Genomic DNA, 23,268 nt, shown 5'->3' on the forward strand with positions numbered 1-23,268 from the left:
GATTAAAACAAGTTCCCTTAATATGTGGGATTAATTCATAATTTTAAGTGGTAGGCTTTGTTTAGGACATATTTATTGAGTGATTGAATAAATTAATGAATGCTGAACTTAATTCCTGGTTTGAGAGAACCTACTGTGCATCAGTTCAATACTACCTAGGAAAAGTTGTAGAGTTATGCATTTCTTGGGGAAAAAATGGTCAGCTTCATGTTTTCAGGCCATGCAACAACATATACGATTCTATTTAATTATTTTATACTCTGAATCTATTGAATACTTTTTCTGTTCCTAGTATATGACAGTTTTTCTGGTAGAAAGCTTGCATTGTTTTTTCAGAGGCAAAAGGAAAGAGTAAAGTCCAGTTAAACTTTAGGATATCTTCTCAAGTAACTAAATAAATGAAATCTAACATCCCTACAGATCCAAAGAATTTTATACATGAACATACACACACATATAAATATACATGTGTGTATAAATGTGAATAAATGTATATATATCAGAGGTAAATTTTGTAGGAGGAAGAAAGGCTGTGATTATCTAAAGAACTTCTAGGATCTTTTAGTTATTTGTTTTCTTATTATGAGTTTCTTTGGTGCTCCAGTACAATGTCAAATACAAACGTTGATAGTGGATGTATTTTTTGTTTCTCTCTGAATATAGAGAAAATATTTCTGATGTTTAGTATTAAGTATGATGTTTGCTGAAGGTATTGGGTGGGTAACTTTTTCAGGTTAAAGAAATTTTGGTATTTAAAATAGTTAGTTGACGTGAAAAACTCAGAGTTAAAATTCATTTTTGCACCTACTGAAGTAGTCATATGGTTTTTCTCCTTTAATAATTTCACTGGGGGAATTACAATAATAGAATGATTAAAGTTAAACCAACCGTGCGTTCTTGGAATGAATGTATATTGATCATGAAAGATATAAATATTTATACTGACTGGATTTAGCTTGCTAATATTTTATTCATGATATTTCAACTATGTTTATGAATGAAATTAAACTCTAATTTTCTTCTCATATTGCCCTTGTCTTATTCTTTGACATAAAGCTTACAGTGACTTCATATTACTTGGAGAACATTCTCTTTCTTTTCTCTTCCTTCCTCTCCCCTGTTTCCCTTCCACTTTCCCTACCATTTTCTGTTTTCTCTCACTTTCTTTCCCTTTTTCTCATTTCTCTAGAATAGTTTGTGTAAGGAAGATTTAGATTACCCAAACCATCTAGACTCAGTGGGGGTTTTGTGGTGGTGTCTGTTTGATTTTGTGTGATGGGAGTAGGTTTTAGATTACTGGATAAATATCTTTAATAGTCCTAAATAAATTTAGATTTTCTAATTCTTCCTTGAGTCTGCTGCAGTTGTTTATATTTTCCAATAAAATGGTCATTTCTTTTACATTTTAAATTTAAAAAAACTAATATTGTTCATAGTCTTGAGGTTATTTCTAAGTAAATAATTCAGAATTGCAGAACTGAGCAGGAAATAGTAATACAGGACTGGTAGTTAGAAGACCTGATTTCTTATCACATCTCTGTCATTAAGTATACATGGTGGCTTAGGCAAAATGTTTTATCTCATCAATTCTATTTCCTTGCCTAAAATTTTGGGAAATCGATAGGGTTGTTTTGATAATTAAATGAGATAGTATATGTAAAATATCAAACGTCTTTTCAAGAGGGGTTTCCAGATATATGTTAGTTCTCTTTCTCTCTCTCTCTTCCCTTTTATGACTATTTGTAGATATCTATTCTGTGAATTACATTTAGTGATTTCTTTACCTCATGTAATCCCTCTCCCTATAGCTAACGTATTTCCTGATATATTTATTTCTTCTTGTGTGATCCATATTTAATTATATAGAATAAGTTTTATATGCCAACAGTTGATTTTCTAAAAGAATAACAAAGAATTTCTTAAAAGATAAGCAAAGAAGCATATTGATGGAACAAAGCTAAGTTTCTTAAGTTCAGTGAAATAAGACAAAACACCGCCTTGAGAGGATCTTATTAGTGTCTCAGAATAAGGAGGTCAGGGTAGGATTTTTTTAGGGTTTGAGTCTTGTCTGAGATTTTAAGGCAGGCTTTGCAAGCAGAGAAATAAGTTGGGATTGGAGGGTATAATGAAGTAAGTTTTGGTAAATAATATATTAATCTTGGCAAATAAAATTTTTGGTTACTTCACAGAATTATCTTTCAGAAGCAAGTATTTCCTAGAACTATAACCAGGTTTATTTTGTTTGTTCTCAATAGTAACACTGGGCAGGAAATCATGCACTGTCTCAGTATTGCTTAATTTAGGTACAGGAAAGAAATCCTGCTCTCATTATTGTTTAACACCGTGTCAAGGGTGTACATTTATTGCAGTTTTCAGTCACATTCTTTTGGTCATTTCTAATCCTAAACTGTGATATAGATCATTATGGTCTAGTAATGATTAATACAGATCCATAATTCTGTTTGATATGTCATTATCATGTGTACATCTTCTGATGGCAGTCATTCCAGTTTTTGTAAGTGGCATATATTCTTGTTCTTTTTGTCGGGAGATTATTTGTTGTATCATTTGATGAGGTGAAACAGTCACTGTGTGACAGCATTTAAAACTCTGGAAATCCAAATTTGATCCCTGCAACACATACAAAAACAGAAGTATTATAATCAGAGTTTGCAGTCTAAGATGAATGGATAAAGAAGATGTGGCACATATATACCATGGAATATTACTCAGCCATATAAAGAAATGAAATTGAGTTACCTGTAGTGAGGTGGATGGACCTAGAGTCTGTCATATAGAGTGAAGTGAGTCAGAAAGAGAAAAACAAATACCAGATGCTTATATATATATGGAATCTAAAAAAAAAAAAATGTTTCTGATGAACTTAGGGTCAGGACAGAAATAAAGACTCAGATGTAGACAGTCGACTTGACATGAGGGGGAAAGGGTAAGTTGGGACGAAGTGAGAGAGTAGCATTGACATATATACACTATCAAATGTAAAATAGCTAGTGGGAAGCAGCTGCATTGCACGGGGAGATCAGCTTGGTGCTTTTTGACCACCTAGAGGGGTGGGATAGGGAGGGTGGGAGGCAAACGCAAGAGGGAGGGGATATGGGGATATATGTATACATATAGCTGATTCACTTTGTTGTACAGCAGAAACTAACACAACATTGTAAAGCAATTATACTCCAATAAAGATGTTTAAAAAAAAAGAGTTTGCAGTCTACTTCCAAATTAAGAGCATAAATTAAGTCAAGAGACCAGCACCCATCCACACTCTAAAGAATCTGCAGAACCGATATGGAGACATTAGAGAAATCACCTAATTGTATTATTTATTTCTTTTCTGGAATTAGTTTGTTTTTTTTCTGGAACCACAGAGAACTGTCAGAATATAAGTACAACATTCTTCACCTAAGAAAACACGTGTTCCACTTAAAGTTGTCAGAATTATAATATCTAAAGGAGCTTTACTTTGAGCCATCACCTGTCCAATTTTATGGATTTCTTGGGTGAGAAGTTCTATGGCCTACTGTCTTGTTGTCCTACTATTCCCTGTTCTAAAGCAGGTAGGCGTCCACCAAGTTTTCAGGTCTCTTATACAATGTGAAATAAATAAGCTTGGAAGATGAAGAGATCAATAAAAAAATTTGCATTCTTAAGCCGTGGTGTAAGTCAAATAAAAATTAAAGTTTTGAACTCAAACTGAGACCCTCTTTTATCCTTCCTGGATCAAATTGTCTATTTTCCTTCAAAGGGGGAAAATTAATGGTCCAAACTGGACTCTGGATAATACTGGAGACCATATTGATTGCAAAGTATTAGTTTATTGAGATAGAAGATCCTATCTAAATTGTAGATAGTAACCAATAGGCTTTTGTGTCCCAAATTCAATAATAGTTTTTAGAGGCCTATCAATGATTTCTTTCATTTGAATAATCAAATGGTATTGTTGAATAGCATTTAATTGTCTGACATCATTCATCAGTAATTACCAATGAACCAGACAATGACATGTCTAATGTAGAGATCAACTGATAGACACAAAGCAAGAGTTTAGATTTGAGTCTGAATGGTGTGGTTTTCTTATCACTTCTGTAAAAGTCAAACAACCTCAGAATACATACCAGTACTTATTAAGCTTTTTTGCAAGGCTCTATTTCTGTGAAAATTTTACTACCAAAACAAGCCCCTGTGAAAGGACTCAGGGTGTTATTTCTGTGAAGACAAGAGCCTTCCCATATAGGTGCATCCTTAAAGCAGTTTTAGATATCTGGCTTTCTGTCTTGTTGCATTGTTTGCCCTCTACAAATGCCTTAGTAGTTCAGCCCAACTACCCGGAGACCAACTTACTGATTTTTTTAAATTGATATCTTAGGAAACTGGATGGAACTGAAATAAAAATGAATACAGACCCAACAGCTGGATTGGTCATATGTTTTAGTCTAACACAAGCAGGTTAATTGTTGCCTGATATTTGACTTACACCAAGGCCTAAAAATGCAAAAACCAATATTAAATATAGGGACTTTGAGGTATCATAATTACCAGGCGAAAACTATCTGTTAATTATACCAAATTTCAAAACCGTAAAAAGGAAATAAAATAGCTATGAAAAATGAAGAAAACCCAAAAGCATGCAGATCAAGGTAAGACTGTGAGCCTGTGACTCTAGATACGTGGATTTTGCTCTGTGGGTTTTGGGTGGAACCTGTTTCATGCAGTTGCCATCTTTATCAGAAGATGTTTGGTGGGAGCTGTCTACTTTGTAGAGTTGTCTACTTGCTCTGAAGTTCTAGGCAAACACTTAATCATGCTCTCAGAGTTTGTCTGCTTCTTGAGGATTCCTTAAAGCCTTCAGCTTGAGGTCTTCAGAAGGATATAGATGTGAGGAACAACACTCTAGCCTTTTACGGTTATATTCATTATTAACAGTATACGATAGGACTTCCCTGGTAGTGCAGTGGTTAAGAATCCACCTGCCAGTGCAGGCGACACGGGTTCGAGCCCTGGCCTGGGAAGATCCCACATGCCGTGGAGCAACTAAGCCCATGCGCCACAACTACTGAAGCCGGTGCACCTAGAGCCCATGATCCGCAGCAAGAGAAGCCACTGCAATGAGAAGCATGCGCACCGCAACAAAGAGTAACCCACACTCGCTGCAACTAGAGAGGGCCCACATGCAGCAATGAAAACCCAATGCAGCCAAAAATAAATAAATCTATAAAAAATTATTTAAAAATATAATATATGATACTGTCCTTTCACTGTCTTAATGTAGAGTTTTTTCTGATATTTTTCCAGTTGATGAAATCTCCAGAAACGTTATCATAATGGTAGAGATTGAAATCCTTTATTTAGGTATAGCAGACAATTAAGTTTTAAAGATGTAATCCATGACTGCAGTGGGAGAAGAACATGTTGTAACAGTGCAAAACAAGGCAAAGTAATTTCAAAAGCAGCCAGTCTGACAACCCCTCTAAACTTGTCTGTTTTGAAGCTGTAGAATAGACTTAGGCTGGGCTTATCAAACTTATAAACATTTTCTTTCAATTGACTGTTTTTTAAAGGCTCACCATGGAAAGTGCCAAGGATAGATAAAGAAAACATTGGTTGTATTGTTAGTTGTGTTATCTTTTCCACCAGAGATAACCATTTTAAAATCTGAACAGATAGTCAAAAGATTCCTAGACCAAAATAAATATAGCATTTGGAAGCTTTTAAAAAGAAATTGGAGCTCAAATCCAATGAAGAACTTTCCTCACTATCACAATTGGAGACACCCCTGAGTAAGAGATCCAAGGAAATATAAGGGAGAGCCTCTTCCATGCCAAGGGTTTTGAGCCATAGCCTTTAGGATATCCTGACTGGATCTCAGTGGGACTTCCAAAAATTGTCTACTGTCCACTTCTCAATGGAGCTCCCCAAAGACTCGTTGATTAAACAAAGCTTAGTGTAGTCAACCTAGTGCAATAGTTAGAGAAGATCATCATGACACAGTTTTAATAGTATAGAATGGAGAGGTCTGAGGAAAAATTTATAGGATTTTAGGCCCTGAGTTGGATGATTTTAAGGTGGATCTTGCAAGGTAGAGAACTGGTTGGGTTTTGGATAGTTTGTGACAATAGCTTCTAATTGTTGAGCACAGCTAGGAAAGTGTATCTTGATGAGTAAGCTGATAGGCTTGACATATAAACTATTTTAGTTTACTATTTAATTTTAGCAAACTATTTCAGTTTTAGTTAGTTCACAGTCTCATCTTACAATGTCAACTATTTCCTATAACAAGTTATTGCTGTTGTTTTCAGTGTTGTTTAAACCTGGGACAGAAAGAGATGCTTGCACCCAGAATTGTTAAACACAGAGATAGAAAATCATGTTGGTTTTTATTCTTAACATTAATGTAAGTATGTTAACATTAGAAGACGTCTGTTAAAAGAAAATTTAATGTAATCTTAATTTAAATCTCAATGACTTTTGAATTGTCTGTATCATTTCTTCTATCAGCAAGGAAAATTATTCACTGTTGCATGAATTACATACTTTTTCAAAGAAAAAATATATTCTCTAAGTTCAACATAGTATGAAATTAATACTTTAAATGTTTTTTAGTTATTTAAAATGTACATTTTAAGTGGGAAGTCTCAGCCTATGAATCAAGAACCTGATATATGAGTTGATAAATGGTGCGGTGCCTTTCACAGTAGACCACATTAGATTTATTTTGTTAATAGCAGTGATAATAATTCACTAGAGAGTTTGGCATGCTTACATGCTTAGCAGTCTGCCACTAATTGGTATGCTGAACCAACAGTGCCATCACTTATCCTAGATTAGTCCTATGCCTCTTAACACCACTGCAGAATGAGCCCTCAGGAGAAGTGTCATTTTAAACTGACTGACTGTTCAAGATAGCCCTTACATGGTGAGCTTCAATTCAGTTAGTGGCCTTGAGGGTGACATGATGTTAAATCAGTCCTCAAAGTAGAGAGCTATGTATCATATACATAATCTCTATAAGATAAAAAAAAAAGGCAAATCTTCTGTATAAGACACAATGTCTACCTTGGTTAATTATATATCCTAGAAATAACCACAAACTAAATAACTGAGTGGTTAATGACATATTAAACTTAATTTAGAACATGTCTTTCTAAATTATGTATAGAAATAATATACATTGACAAGAGGCACAGAGTAAAATCTGTCACATGAGCGTTCAAATCTCAGTTTTGCCATTTCCAATTTAAGGCATAATTACTTCATTACTTCAGCTTTCTGAGCTTTCATTTCTTCATCTGCTAAATGGGTAAAACAGGGTTGCTGAAAATTACATGGGAGAGAATATCTAAAATTCCAGTGAGATGGCTTGTATAGCAGGGATGATTTAGCTATTTCTCTTTTCACTGGGTCATGTAATTATGCGTTTATAATCATATACATTATTTTCCTATCTTTCAAAGTGGAAATTGATCTTTTCTTTTTTTGTATTCCCATACCATTTTCCTATACCTTTTCATGGTTTTTATATTAAACTGTTTTATAATTAATCCTACTTATAAACTTTCTTAATTCAGTGGGATTCAAACATCAGTTTTGAGGGTTTTTTCCCCGATTGACCACTATTTTCAACAACACTCTGCCTTTGCTGCCCCTTAAAAACATTTTAGGCAGATTCCATAATTTTCTGATCGGTTTCTAATATTTAAATTTTCAACTTAGTTTAAAATTTCAACCACAAGACAAATCCTTCTCTCTTTTCTGCTAGAATGAACCAGGAAAGTCATCAGTTCAGTAGGTGAGGGGAATGATCTGCTCCTTCCCTTCTCCTCCTCCTCCTCTTCTAAAACAGTTTCTCCTCTTATGTGTTGGTCCTGAAAGAGAGAGATGAAGGACAAGTGCCTCTTGCTGATCTGGCCCCTATCAAAGACCTGAGTTGACTACTGCCACATGTCATCTTCTGTCAGTGCTTTCTGGGTGGAGGATGCTCATTGCTAAATTTCTTTTAGGGCTTAGGTACTAATAACTGCAAAGGATCCTGTAGAGGTGGGTCCGTCATGCCTCTACTCTTGTATAATAGAAATTCCTGTCCAGCTCTTTCTCCTCCAGCTTCCTTTAGCTGTTTTCTCAAAGGTACAGCCCACATTCTTTTGCAATTCAAGTTCTCTTTCTTAATGATAAGCAATTTGTCTTATGATTGATTGACCATAGCTTGTTCCTTGCTAGGCCAAGTGGTGGGTGCATCTCAATTACCCCAAACTCTCTCTCTGTTCTTCTGTTACTCTCAAATTATTGCTTTACTCAACAGGTGGAAGGATTAATGTCAGATTAATATAAACACTTTACAGAAATCTCAAAATTGTGTAATTATTTTAGAATCTCCCCCCTTGCTTGGTTTAGGAAGAATGCCATGTAACACCTTCGCTAACTCATGGGATATGTTCTCTGATTACAGTGGAATTAAATTAGAATTTTATTTTTCAAAAAACTAGAAAATCCCTAAATATTTGAAATACCCCCCCACACACACACACATTTAAAAGTAACCGTTGGGTGAAAAAGATATCACAAACTTTAGAAAATATTTCAAACTGAATTAAAAAAAAAATACCTGCCAATGCAGGGGACACGGGTTCGTGCCCCAGTCCAGGAAGATCCCACATGCCACAGAGTGGCTGGGCCCGTGAGCCATGGCCGCTAAGCCTGCATGTCTGGAGCCTGTACTCCCCAACGGGAGAGGTCACAACAGTGAGAGGCCCGCGTACCACAAAAAAAAAAAAAAAAAAAAAAAAAATACCCAAATCTATGGGATGCAGCTAAAGTAGTGCTTGGAGCAAAAATTTTTAATTTGAAAGATTTTATTCGTTCATTGCAGTGTATTTCATTATCTTGCAGTATGTCTCATGTGCACCTGAAAAAATAGGTATTCTGCAGTCGTTGGGCATAGTATTCAATAAATGTCAATAAGATTAAGATGATTAAGAGTGATATTCCAGTCTTCCATATTCTTATTGATAACAAAATGCTAGCAAATTTAATCTGGCGATATATAAAAATGAGAATACATCATGAATGAGTGGGGTTTATCTGAGGGTTAACATTCACAAATTAATGTAAATCACCATATTAACAGAATAAAGAAGAGAACACATATGACCATCACAATAGGTGCAGAAAAAGTGTTTGACAAAATACAATACCCTTTAATCATAAAAATCCGTAGCAATTTCTGGAATAGAAAAGAACTTTCTCCACCTAATAAGAGTACACATGAAAATCCACAGCTAATATTTTACTTAATAATTAATTGAAAGTATTCTCCTAAAATAGGGAACAAAGCAAGTATATCTACTCCCATGACTTATATTTGACATTGTACTGGAGGTTCTAGCTCCTCAGTAAAGTAAGGCATAAAGTTTGGAAAAGAAGAAGTAAAACCCTTTTTTATTCGCAGATGACATGATTGATTTCATCGAAAACCCAAAGGAATCTGTAAAACAAAAACTAGAACTAAGTAAAGTTAGCAAATTCAAAATATGTAAATTCAATATGGAAAAATCTATTGCATTTCTATATAATAGCAACAAACCTTTCCAAAATGAATTTTTTAATTGCATTTACTATATATAGCATTAAACATCAAAAAATATTTAGTCATATGGTGGGCCTTCACAACATAGAGGCTCAGGACTTCAGTTCTGGAAAATAACCTTGTCTTTCCATAATTTTTCTCCATTTTTGTGTTCTTCTTGGAATTTTAATGTTAAGATACTTAACCCTCAAAATTGATATCTCTAATTTTCTTTTCTCTACTTGTTCAACTTTAGGAAATTTTCTTCATGTTTTCCATCATCCTTCTTTTTTTACAGATTAGGAAAGAGAGGCACAGAGCACAAGTAATCATCCAGAAAAAGAAAAAAGAAGAAAAAATAATCATCCCCAGATCATTCAGCTAATCAGTGTTTGAACTGCTATTTGAAAGCTGGTCATGTGACTCCAGAGCACAGGATCTTAGCCATTACACTCTACTCCCTCTTTTAGAAAATACGTTTGTAATAAATAAGTTGATGTTTAATGAAGAAATATGTCTTAAAAACAATAAATTAGAAAAAGATATTACTATGCATTTATAATGCTGTAATTAAAGATAAAGTTTTATAGGAATCATACTATAAAAGGTCCCAACTGTTTTCAATTTAGAGCTATGATATCTTGGTGCCCAAAAGATTTTTCCAGTAAACATTTAAAATAAAATCTAATGGGGATTTTTATTCTTGTCCCAGATTGCAAAATCCTCAAGGTCAGAGACCATGTTATGTTAAGTTTCATAATTTATAGTGGAGAATTTATAATAGTTTGTTATGAATGATGCATCACTGGCATTCAAAGATTATGGACAGTACATTATTTATATGAATGATTAAAAATATACACAATGGCTAATTGGACAGCATACTTAAAGTTAAGCTGGCAGCTCTACTTCCTTTTTCAAAATGGAGAAGTATGGATGTTACATGCCATATCTTTTAAATTTCATTTTTGTGGCTATAACAATAACTTAGGGGCTTCCCTGGTGGCGCAGTGGTTGAGAGTCCACCTGCCGATGCAGGGGACACGGGTTCGTGCCCCCATCTGGGAGGATCCCGCATGCCGCGGAGCGGCTGGGTCCGTGAGCCATGGCCGCTGAGCCTGCGCGTCCGGAGCCTGTGCTCCGCGTCGGGAGAGGCCGCAGCGGTGAGAGGCCCGCATACCGCAAAAAAAATAAAAAATAAAAAAAATTAAAAGAAACACAATAACTTAGAATTGCTATTAAAGTGCTAGAGCCTCATATATTTATTTTACTTTATTCTTTTTTTTAAAACGATTTGAGGGGCTGATGAGTATTTTTGCATAGATTTTCACTTAAGCCATTATTTCACATTTTTCTTCATCTTTTTGGAGTAAAGCAATAAACTAGTGTAAATTAGAAAATCCAGTATAATTCAAACAGTTATAATAGCATGTGGTACATATATGACATTCAGAAGAGCACTCATATAAAAACAAGATATTAGAGAATTACCCACATTTGGCTTTGTAGTTTCCTAGCATAATGCAAGTTAAATTTTGAGTTCCAATTTGAATGTCAGCATTTTCTAATCTAGCTAGTAGTCCTTGATGCAGTCTCCTGAAGCATATGACAAATTAGCTGTGAAGACAAAGAAAGACTGAAACGTGAGATAGAACTGTTTGGCAAATACTGAATGAAGAGTTGTGGTCTGTAAGAATGGAGGAAGAGAGCTATAGGGTAGGATTTGGATGGGATGAAAAAACAATAGAATAATTGTTGTCTAATTTCCCATTTTGCTACTGTCTAGCATTTTAGTTCCATTATTAACTTTAAAGGCTATCAATTTTAGTCTTATTTAATTTCTAAGGTCAATACGAATTTAGATTTATCAATATATTTTACTAATTTCTTTGCTGACCAGTGACTTTTCCTTCCTACATCCCCTACCAAATTTAGCTTTCTTCTTATAATACGTTCTTTAAAGATTCTGTGAAGCAGAAGTATCTCAACTTTTTAATGAAACATCTTTATTTTTGCTCTCAGCCTTGAGTATAAAGATAGTGTACATAAAGTGAAATTTTAAGTTTTCACCTACTTTTTTCAACACTGAAGGTATTTTAATTCTGGCTACCACTTTTGCACATGAGAAGTCTGCTACCATTCTATCTCTTTTAAGACCTTATTATTTTGTTTAATGTTTTGTATTCACACTACAATTTATTTAGGTGTAGATTTGTTTTCATTTATTTTGCTCAAATCTTGTGATCTCCTTCCATTTGAAATTTATATATTTATTTACTTCTGGAAAAATTTCTGTCAATTATTTGAATATTTCTACCTCATTCTTTCCTTTCTAAAATCCTATTAAATGTGCCTTGACTATACATAATCATGCATGCTTTTTAATATTTCCCTCATATTTCTCATCTACTTTAGTCTGCATATGGGGTGCTTTTTCAGGACAACCTTATAATAAACTAGTTTTTTCTTCTGTTGGTTTTATTCTGCTGTTTAACCTTTCCACTGATGTTTTATTTATTTCAGAGATTATATACTTAATTTGTACTTGCTTCATTTCCAAATTCACCTGACATAGCTAGCTAACTAGATGTATTTTAGATACACACACAGATCCTTGCTTTCTGGAATATAAGTCTTCCTTTATATCTTTGAACACTAAAAAATGTTTCATTCTACAGCTTCTATTATCTATCACTCCTGTGGAGTGAAATTGTGCCATTTGTTAGTTTGCAGACCTATAGTTAATTAACAATGTTGTGTTAGTTTCAGGTGTACAGCACAGTGATTCAATTATATGTATACATGTATCTATTCTTTTTCAAATTCTTTTCCCATTTAGATTATTGCAGAGTGTTGAGCAGAGTTCCCTGTGCTATAGAGTAGGTCCTTGTTGCTTGTCTGGTTTAAATATAGCAGTGTGTACATGTCAATCCCAAACTCCCAATCTATCTCTCCCCTCACCCTTCCCCCCTGGTAACCATAAGTTCGTTTTCTAAGTCTGTGATCTGTTTCTGTTTTGTAGAAAAGTTCATTTGTGTAATACTTAGGTGTTAAAAGAAGTGAATTGTATGGTTCTGTGGGAGAATCTAAGAGGAGCAGGGAGATCTTAGTGAGGAAGGCCTAAGAATGAGGCATTCACCAGATGTGCAGGACATGAGACTCTGTGCCTCAGGGCCAAGCCTTGCCCTTCCTCTGCCTTGTCCATGCTCCCTGTGGTGGTGACCTGTTAGCTGGTTTCTGGCTGGAACTAGTGGTGGAAGATTCTGTTTGAAGAAGAGAGAAAGAAGAAAGGTTTGAAGAAGAGAGAAAGAAGAAAGGGAGAAGACAGAGTAGTTCTCTCCCACTTCTTTGATGCAAAGGGCTGAGCTTGCAAAGGCTACATCTCCCTTTGGTGCTGGCTCCTCCCAGACAAGCCTACTGTGGTTCAGTTTCTGCCAGGTGAATCCACACCCAGGCTTCAGAAACACGCCTCCTCCCTCTGTTTCTACAAAGTAATATTGATAGTGATTTCCTGCTGTTGCTAATCTCTGTCCCCTTTTGGGCTTCTCAGCTCCTCCACCTCCTGTGTCACCAGTGTCCCTGCATTCAGTTCTCTGTTATAAGCATTTGAAGTGGTTTTTGGTTTTTTGAGACACCAGGTAAAAATAGGTGATGAGACATGTTCTAGACAGCACAAAGTATATATTTGAAGGAAATACAGTTTCTATGGTATGGAAAACCACCAGAAAATGTTGAGAATATATTATTATTATTTTGAAAAAATAATAGTGTGCTGACATAGAAGTAAAAATTTATGAATGATCTTGAGTTGCAGTTTTTCAAGATTTTCAGTTTTCAAAGGGGTTGTTTTTCATGGGAATATGAACTTACAGATAGTCTTGGATTCTGTGTCGTACTCTCTGTAGTCAAATCCTGGCTACACCACTTATTAGTTACATGATGCTGTGTAAGTTACTTTACTTCTCTGTGCCTCAGTTTACTCACCTGTAAAATGGGAATAATAATAGTAACTACTTTACCTTGTAAAGTGTTTAGAATGGTGCCTAGACACAATGGATGCTCCAAAATTGTTAGTTGTTACTATTATTTCCCAATTTTGAAGGAGAAAACACTACTTTTTGCTCTGGGAAGTGAGGAATGATCCCTTTGCTTTGCCTAACCTAGACTCTAAGCAGACTTGCAGGGCTATGGAAGAATGGAAGTGAATGCTGGAAAGTTGATAGGCTTCAGATTTTGAAGGACCTTGTATGAGACATAAAATTTCATTAATTATTTGGAATATGAGGAACCATAAAACTGTTAGAGAGGTAGTTATATTTATCTTTTTATAATTATCTTTTTAAGAAAATAATCTCTGTTACCTTTGGATAATGGAATTGGAGGAAGGTAGGAGTGGAAACTGGGAGGAATTCACAAAGCTCTAGAAACCCTCTAGGACAGATGTCAGCAAAGACACCACTAATCCATCTAGCACCTTTGTGAGCCACGTGGCATCCCTTCCTACATGCAGGTGCAGCTCCATGCAGGAGCGAGCGTAAGGTTTGGTGAACAGACTTCCTAACCTGAAGGGCTTTATGCAATTAACAAACTGCCAGTTTATACTGCAAGCAACCCTAGACTTGTCCTAGGGCCTGAGAAAGGCTGGTAAGAATGACTTAAGGAATAAGGTGGATTTCAAGAGACTCCCTCATAGGCTAATTCTTAGGCTTCAATGACAGTCATGTGGAGATGAGGCTCAATCCTCAAGGAGGTTTAACCTCAGCACCAATATGAATGCTTTGCGAATGATAACAGACAAGCATGCAGTAAAAGGTTACAAGGTACAGTAAGAAAATCTATCAATATTCCCAAACAAAATGTTAAAGTCAGTGTGACTTTCTGCTAATGAAACTCAAAGATATAGCACAGTAGTAAAAATGTTACTTCTTTATTTGTTTTGTGTTTTTTTTTCCTTCAAGGCAAATTCTTTCCCTCTTTTCTCACTATTAGTTCTATTTCTTCCTCATAAAAAAAAGAGCGAATTTATGTTTTAAAAAATGCTTTGGCGTATTCTCAAAAAACTTTCTAATAAAAAGCCTAAGCATCTATGTCATTTGTTACAAATGAATGCATCCTTTCATATACATAGCATATATTCATTAAGCACCCATTGTGGGCTGTCTGTGAAGTCTTTGTTTGATACTTGCAGGGCTGTAAGGTTTGTATTCAATCAGTGTTTCTAAACCACACCTTCAGAATAAAATGTAATGTGCAATTTCTTATAATCTGAAAATTTTAATTCTTTCTTTTTAAATGCACTTCGAGTGTATCAAATTTGCAGACATACTTAGGCAGAATTTGGGAGCAATTTGCAAGCATCATTTCTTTGTCACTGTCAATAGCTTACCTAATTTAATGGGTGTATTTTAGCACATTTTTCATTCGATTATAGCTGCCACAGATAGGCATGCTATCCTCATATGAAAGTTACAGCAGTGTTGACAAGTATAGATGTCAATTCAAGAATTATGGACTGAGGCCTCCAGCTAAATCATCCACCAAGACAGTTTGGCACATCTAGATTCATAAAAATAAGTGATGAATGTCAACTCTTTCTAATTAGTTGACAAGCCAGAGGTACCACCTGAATATAGCTAAGTTTTGAAATGAAATTAGACATAAATTAGACATAAATAATAACTCTTTAATATTTTATTCATATTGTTTATATATAGTTTCACATGTGTAAATCTACTTAAATAAAATAAATAAATAAATAAATAAATAAAATTGTTTTCCAGGCAAGTTTAACCTAGTTTACAAATTAACTATAATAGTGATTTAGGGAAAAAAAAAATTAAAGTTTGAAAGAAACTTACCTCTAACTTTCTTTGTAGTTGAGACCAAATTATGCATCTTTTTTGGTCATAATGGAACTTCGGATATCCAAGAACTTCTGTCAGTGCAAAGAACATTTTACCTCGTATCTATTAGAGCTATTTTAAAAGGCAGCAGCAGATAAAATAAACTTGGTAATTTATTTAAAAGTCAAAAGCACAGTGGGAAGAGCAAAGACATGACACTAAGAATCCTATATTTATCTTAGAAATGGGACAAAAATATCAAAATACAGCAGTATAAGAAACTTCAGAAAAATACCCCCCAAATGTGGAAGTTTTAAATTTATGTCACTGGTTTAGTTAGGTTGTTAATTCACTTATCTTTTAGTGAATCTCCTTCTTCATCTTAAAAACAAACACAAAAAACTGTATGTATAAAATTCAAAACACAGTTTTGGGTGAAATATTAAAATGAAAACTGCTGATCTCTTTACCTTTTACTTAAACAAATCCGATGAAAAAAGATATATCTTAATTGTGGTTATTCTGATATAAATTCCTAGGAGATACTTGCTTCCAAAATAAGAGTTGTGTTAAGAAGAAACAACAACCTTTATTTAAATTGCCAAACTTGTCACAGAGTACATGCCAGATAGACCTTAAGATGCCTCCCAACAGTGCACTGTTGTAGTGATGCTAGGCAAAAAAGCAAAGTTACCATTCTAACACAGATAATCTAGCTTTTCAATTTTAAAAAGTCGTTTCTGAACCCTTGCCCAGTATACTTCTTCTATGCATTATAGGTTCATTTTTAAATAGATGATAGCTGTTATTAGGCTACAAGAGAAGCTGCACTTAATTGTCTTCTGAAAACAAGTGAGAGAAAAGTTAAGACAACTTAATAGCAAATATGGCAGCTTGCCTGCCATTTATTCACTATTAATAAGTGATAAATTGTTTTAATAACATAAATGGGCTGTACTTCTCAGAAATGAAATTAATAAAAGATACACAACTTGGTGATAAACTATCAGAATTACTCATACCAGATATGCTGGCCAGTATTTCAAACAGATTGGCTTCAGTTTGTGTACCCTGTTGCCATTCATCATAATCGAGGTTTTCTTCTAAGATGGTGCAATATTCCATATCTCACAGCTACCTGGTCTCATCAAGCCAATAAGCAAATGAATCCCTGGAGCAGGTTAGGCACATTGAGAAAGCTATGACTTGCTCGGATTTCTGTGATAAACTTCTACTCGCTAAATAATAGAATTAAATAAAAGAATTCACAAATTTTATATGTATGCCTAAATACATTTATTACTAAAAGACATTTGTATACGTTATGAATTACATTTAATTGCTGGTAATATAAGTCCCCCCCACACTAACTTAAACCAACATGTGTTTTATTTTTCTATACTTACCTCCACTGTAAGTAGTAAGATCAGGCCAGTGAAGTAGCGCAGAGTTGCCACTGGAAACCCCAGCTTTTTCCAGCTGTCTACCCAGACATTTGGCTTTTGCCCTGCTTACTGCTTGCACGTTTGCATGGGCCATCTCTACCGTCATACCCATGTTACAATCCAGAGGAAGAGAAAGGGCAAAGGGAAGAAACACAGAGACAAAGCCCAACCAAGTCTGTCTCTTTTAAAGAACTTTCCCAGAAGCCCCTAGTGATCTTGGCTTACAGAACATCAGCCTGGACTGGGTCCCATTGCCACCCCTAGAGTCAAAGGAGTTTGAGACCTACTACCTTGAGAAAAATTGGGGCTGTATTAGTAAAAAGGGGGAAAAAGGGGCACAAGGCATCTACTAGAATGCTTCTAAGAATTTAAAGAATTCACAGTACAGTAACCACCAAAACGGAAGCATTCCTGTTTACTTGTCAAGTTTTGAAATTTTACCCTCAAACTTTGCTCTAAGGATTGATGAAAATTTGAGTTCTTAAATTTATGAGATGGTATATTAACTATCAGGTTGACCTAATGACTTTGTAATAATAATAAGCTATGTAATAATATGAACAAAACTGCAAGTGTTTCAATAATGTTAACAAGGCCTGATGAGTTATCCTGAAAATAGAAAATGTTATATAGCATTTTTTATATGAGCTTTCAGGACTAGGGCTGACTAATACTCTTTGAAACAATGTGGTAGTTGGTTTAATTTGCATTATGTGGAATTGTAACTTTTTCTTGTTGACCAGCGTCCCCTGAAATAATGCATTGTAGTTTAAACTCAAGGTCTTGGGTTATCAAAAACGTATGCCAGCACTAGTCTAACATTCATCAAATTGAGTACTTCTTTATCCTAACCACTTTGATTGACATTGAGGCTGCTAGTGAATATGGCTCAGTTTCCACTTTCTGGAGTTGATAGTCTGGCCTAGTGAATGCCTGTGGTAACCCATGGTTGCCAGGATCCACAATTCCACAGGCCACAATTAACATTGTATTCTAAGTGAAAGATGCCTCCCCAGGTGGTTATAATGAGAAGGCTCCAGGTAAACCACTTGTGTATTACAATTACTTTCACTTTTCCAGCATAATTAGGAAGTGATATTTTTCTGAAGGGGAAAAATGTTACTGGATAATGGTGTTTGGAAAGTTAAATAAGAGCATACAGGCATTACATAGGTACAATAAATTTTAGTTTTAAAAGAAACGTTGTCCAATTCTCTTGGTTAATAGTTTGGTCTCTAGAGCCAAATGGCCTGAATTCAAATTCTGGCTCCACCACTTTCTAGCTGCAAATGACCTTGAACAATGTTATGCCCTCCTCCATGAAATGCTGACCTCATAGGGTTACAGAGAGGAGAAAATGAGTTATATAATTCCTGTAATCATACATTCGCAATACATTTTGGTTATCAGCTTATTCACTGAACGTGCATTATTAAGCCTCAGCATCCATTTTGTTGAACAGTATTTGATGGACATTTTTCTAACTGTTGTGTACATTTTTCTTTGCTTTTGTCAATAAAATAGAATAAATATAGTTTAAACTTTTCCTCATGTGTAAGTACCATTATTACAAATATTGATATTATACTAGAATAAAATTAGCTTAAATTTATTGATTGCTTACTGAGCACCAAGTACTCCTGTAAGTGTTTCACATGTATAACCTCATTTGAGTCTCAGAACAAAGTTTGTTGTTATTAAGATTTAGAGGTGTTATTTTTGTTTTGTTATTGGCTTCCTTGCATAGTCTCAGCTATAATTCAGATAGTTGAGGCTTCTCAATAACTGAATACAAGATAGGTAAACATGAATATTTTTAGTACTTTGCAATGAACACTGTTAAACTCACAGTAGCATTCTAGATCAATGTTTCTTAATTTTTTTCCAAGATAAAAAAGATTGCCTTTTTATTTTGCCCAATAGAAAGTGTAGCTGTGATTCTGACCTGGGAAGTTATCTCTACTCCCACACCAACTGTAGCTATTTAACTTACCCCCTATTAAGAGTTATTGCTCTTGGTGTTATTTATTTTAAAAAATCCTATCCAAAGAAAACTATTTAATATTAATATAAAATTCCAAAACTATAGGAGAGATTATTGAAGAGTTAAGCTTTTATATTAAAATGATTCTAATTTTTTAAAATGTTGACTTAACACCCATACCATAGAGTCAGTCTCTCTCCCATCTCAATCCAAAGTGACCAAGGCAAGCTCAGGAAAGAGTTCCTCATTTGGCAGTAATCAGATCTAAAACCTTAGTTAATAAAATAATCAATTAACCTTTAGCACAAAAGACCTTATTATTTGCTAGGAATGTCATGACAAAATATCACAGACTAGATGGCTTAAATAACATAAATTTATTTTCTCAAGGTTCTGAAGGCTAGAAGTCCAAGATCAAGGTAGCAGTAGGTTTGATTTCTTCTGAGCCTTCTCTCCTTCCCTTGCAGGCAGCCGCCTTTGCACTATGTCCTCACATGGTCTTTTCTCTGTGCATACCCCTGGTATCTCTTTGTGTGTCCAAATCTCCTCTTTTTATAGGGACATCAGTCATTTTGGACTAATGCTCACCCTAACAGCCTGATTTCAACTTAGTCATCTCTTTAAAGGCCCTATTTCCAAGTATAGCTACATTCTGAAGTACGGGGGAGTTAGGACTTTAACATATGAATTTGGAGAGGGACACAGTTCAGCCCATAACACAATCAATTTAAAGATCACTTTTCTTCCATACCTTCTGGTTACTAGACATTAGACTTCAGCTAAAATGCACAAAACAAATCTGTAATATGAAATGATGTATTTTTTTCATGTTGTAGTAACACATCATGATTTTCTGATCAAGAATGTGTTTGTTATTTTAATAAACACAGAGGAAAACATCTAATAAAATCTTAGTTTTAGTGATGGTAGTTATTTCAAAATAGATCATAAAATAGACATATAATATCTGATTAATGCATCTGTTTATCTAACTTTGGTAAAAATAACCAATGCCTATTTAAATAATGCTAGCCATTGTAGAAGAAAATGCCACTCTAAGTCAAAGATTTAGGAATTGTATCATTCAATACTAGCAAATATAGCTATAATCATGTTTAGAGACTCCTATGTAAAATAAGATTGCTAAAAGAATGAGAAAATAAATTTTCATGTAAAGGAAGGTACATTCAAGAAAGATTGTTTTATCTTTTGATATTTTTATCCTCTGAGTTTTCTCCTGGAATTAAGCTGGATTTATGAAGGAAAATACTTTTTTTCTTTTTCTCTCCTAGGTCTTCAGATAGATTTTGGTTAAGGGTATTTATGATGTGGATCAGTTATTGGTATTTCTTTGGTTCTGTATTTCACTGGTGCATATTATACTGCTTATTGTTAGAGTGCTGCCAGGCAGATAGGCTTCAAAATCAATTCAGTGTGCAAAACTTCTGACTGGGCAACACATATTCAAATATATCTGTCCATATTTACAATTGTGCTTTCATTCACTTAACATTCACTCAGCTACTATGTTTGGAATGCCTGCTGTGTGCCAGGAATGGTGCTAAGCACCTCCCCTTGCTTTTTGTATTTTCTCTAAGCAAAGGTATCACCAACCTCCAACTTATCAAGTTGGTCAAGAATGCCATGATCCTCCCCAAGATCATGCAATTCAGTGGTCCCCAGACATTGGAATTTCACAGAGCAATGCTATTTTTTTTTAATTGGGACATTTTATTAGAATAATAAGGACAGATTTACCATTGATTATCACCATCAATTTATGAGAAAGAACATTTTAGTACCAAAAAGATTGCTTAAAGCAAGCCTCAAAATATTGCCTATTTTTCTCATTTCCCCAGTGAAAATTTTGTCATCCACAGTACAAAATTTGAGAACCACTAATCCAGAAAACAGAATAGAGAGAAAGAGCGGCAGTAAATATCAAGAGGACTAATTAAAGACCTATGTGTGAAATAGTACATCGCTTCTCAACCTGTTACTCATTTTGTAATTAAAACATCAAAAAGATTGTTGCTGTGTAACATTTGAAAGAATGACATTTAGCTTATTTTGTATATAGTAGTAGATAAATGAGAAAGAATATTATTTTAAAAAAATTGTGAAGTCATCCACTCGTGGCTTTAGTTTCCTAACAAGATTCTCTAGGTTATTTAAAATATCTTGTAGCACAAACCTTTCTCTCAATATAAAAAGTAGAATTTCGAAAGGGTGTTTCCATTCATTAGAACCTTTAGGTCCTAAAGATTGATTAACTGCTGATAAATGTCTATGATATTAGTGATAGTAGAGATAAATCATTTTAGTGACAATAAAATGGAAAGCATCAAGAAATAACTACTATAATCCTTCACTACCTTACAGTTATAAAAACTAAGGGAAGAAAAGGAAAGTAGGAGACATAAATATTCAATTAAAAGCAAAATCATGGTGATTCATTAAGGCATAAGAATCCATAGTCCGTTGTAGACTCCGAATTAGGTACTTGCATTGTGAGTCTGTGAGTGCGAGGAGGTACTAGTAACTGACCCATATTCACACTGACCTAGTTTTTCACCAGCACTTGTATGTTTCTAATAGTGAGAACCATTCCTGAAATATTGTTACTCTATGATTAATCTGAAATACCAAGAGCATAATAATATTTTAAAGTATAATAGCTAATCAAGAACATTATAATTATTTGTTTAAAACAACAGTTTATTGAAATCTTAATCCACTGTCTTTTAAATAGATGATTTTATGTAAAGGATTGCCAGTACTTCAAGATATTTCTTGTAGGTAGAATTACTTCAGGCTAACAATAGAACCATAGGTAGAATCAGATTCCAAGGTTACCTATATTGTCCAATTTGAAAAGTGTTCCCAAGGCTCCCCTTCATCCAGGTGCTATGCATCTGAACCACTATAAGTAAAATGCATTCATATTATTTTTTGCCTTATGTATCTTCTACATATAAAATATTGTAAGGGGTAATATTGAATGAATCTACCATAAGATGTTATTGACTTACCCAGATCTTCAGAGAAACTAGGTAGAATTAAAGCAGAGAAAACATAGGAAATGAGGAAAATGAACAAAAAGAAATTTGAGGGTTCATGCGGTTGAATTTTTTCCTGTTTGAAAATTTTGTCTAGAATAGTCCTGATGAAATCACCTATTTTTATCATGTTGTCTTTTAGGCCATCCATTTATTTCAAGTTCTTCACCAAGTATACATGGATTTATTTATCCTCCATTCTTCTTCACAGAACATTTCTTCCAAGTGAGATAAATTCATTTGGTTTATTAATATTGAAAATGAGGGAATCTATTAAAATCTGTATACCATTTTATTGATTCTCTCTAGTGTACCTTATAACAGCTGTTTTTTAACTCATCACTTTTATACTGATAGCATGGGCATTTAATGGCTCTTACTTGAGCCTAAAGTAATTTTATATATTCTTAGCAATATAATTCTGATATATACAAAGATGCCAGTGTTAACAGAGGTCTTATAGCATAGCATCATATAAAATCACAATAAATCACCGTAAATCAGAGTCAGTGTTAGTGGAGGAATGAACTATTAGAACTGATTAAGAGGGGAAGGAGAGGATGTGAGGAGAGGTTACAGGAAGCAGAACACAAAGGGCTTCATGGGCCATCGTAAAGGACTTTGGCTTTTGCTCTGAGTAGAAGGGAAATCCTCAGCTTTCTGGCTCAACACAGTGACACAATCTGACTCATGATTTTAAAAGACTCCCTGGCTGCTGAATTGATAGTAGACCATAGGGAAGCAAAGGTTGTATGACAGAGGCTGTGAACATATGCTCTAACATTCTTTTAGTGGATAATGTATTTACTTACCCACAAAAGAAACCAGTAGAAGATAAGCAAAAGGAAACAAAGAAAAGTAAACCCTTCTGGCCATGCAGAGGGAAGGAACTGAGAAAGGAAATGCCAGGTGAGGACTTACAAGGTGAAATTGCTATGCTCCATGGGATATGATTCTTTGTTGTGACCCCATAAATTTTTATAAAATGCCAAAAGGTGCTTCTAAATGCTCCTAGAATTGGCACGTAATTATGTGATGTCCATCTGAGTGGTTCAGGCTGTTCAGGTACTCACTCAGTCTCAAATAGAAACTAAATTGGGTTTTTCCCAGAAACCTATCTTCCGGAATAGATGAGTCATCTTGACCCTTCTTTCCTTAGTAAAAGATACAAGATGTTCCATTTTTTCTCATCTTAGTATAAAATACTAAGAGATTGAAAGTATTTGTGCTTTAAGACATCCTAGAAATTACAAATATGATTCTGATTATGAAGTTTTCTTTTTTCTCATCAATAAGAATGATAGCCATCAAACCCAGTACTCAGTCATAAAAATGCTGAGTATCTTCTGTGTCTCTGTGC

General features: G+C 34.6%; 1 protein-coding gene across 2 annotated transcripts in view; it reads left to right on the top strand.

Moving 5' to 3' along the window:
• LRRC7 (leucine rich repeat containing 7) overlaps window positions 1-23,268 on the top strand; it is a 497,427-nt gene that overhangs the window by 77,969 nt on the left and 396,190 nt on the right. The gene's annotated exons all lie outside the window — the stretch shown is intronic.

The sequence above is a fragment of the Mesoplodon densirostris genome, chromosome 2 (assembly GCF_025265405.1).
Source record: "Mesoplodon densirostris isolate mMesDen1 chromosome 2, mMesDen1 primary haplotype, whole genome shotgun sequence".
In the NCBI taxonomy this organism is placed as follows: Eukaryota; Metazoa; Chordata; class Mammalia; order Artiodactyla; family Ziphiidae; genus Mesoplodon; species Mesoplodon densirostris.